This window comes from Penaeus monodon, chromosome 32, assembly GCF_015228065.2.
Source record: "Penaeus monodon isolate SGIC_2016 chromosome 32, NSTDA_Pmon_1, whole genome shotgun sequence".
In the NCBI taxonomy this organism is placed as follows: domain Eukaryota; kingdom Metazoa; phylum Arthropoda; class Malacostraca; order Decapoda; family Penaeidae; genus Penaeus; species Penaeus monodon.
This window is the reverse complement of record NC_051417.1, coordinates 14,285,230-14,285,562: the sequence shown is the minus strand read 5'-3', so window position 1 is coordinate 14,285,562 and position 333 is coordinate 14,285,230. Positions and strand designations below refer to the sequence as shown.

The window sequence follows — 333 nt, the reverse complement described above, 5'->3', positions numbered from 1 at the left end:
TGGCCATTCCCTAAATTCCCAAACAGAACATTAAAAAAAAATCCCCACACTTATTTTTAACCTAAATTAAATACGTTTAATGAGGAACAGTAATGTAAAAACCATGTTCTTGTACTCTACCTGTGCAGATTATGGAGCTTTTGTTTAAGTTTTTTCCACATGTTACATCCTTCACTATCAATGAGTCCCTATATATTTCTTTAGTATCTTGACTTTCTTGTACACGTTCACTGCGGCTCTGTGCATAGTGTTCCCAATGGCAACTAATAGAACTATACGTCAATTGATATTGTAGTCTTCAATTCTCACCGTTTTAGTATACATACGGTAATT

General features: G+C 33.9%; 1 protein-coding gene across 1 annotated transcript in view; it reads right to left on the bottom strand.

Moving 5' to 3' along the window:
• Positions 1–333, bottom strand: part of LOC119593586 — a gene marked incomplete in the record, with an annotated part of 34,026 nt that overhangs the window by 6,915 nt on the left and 26,778 nt on the right.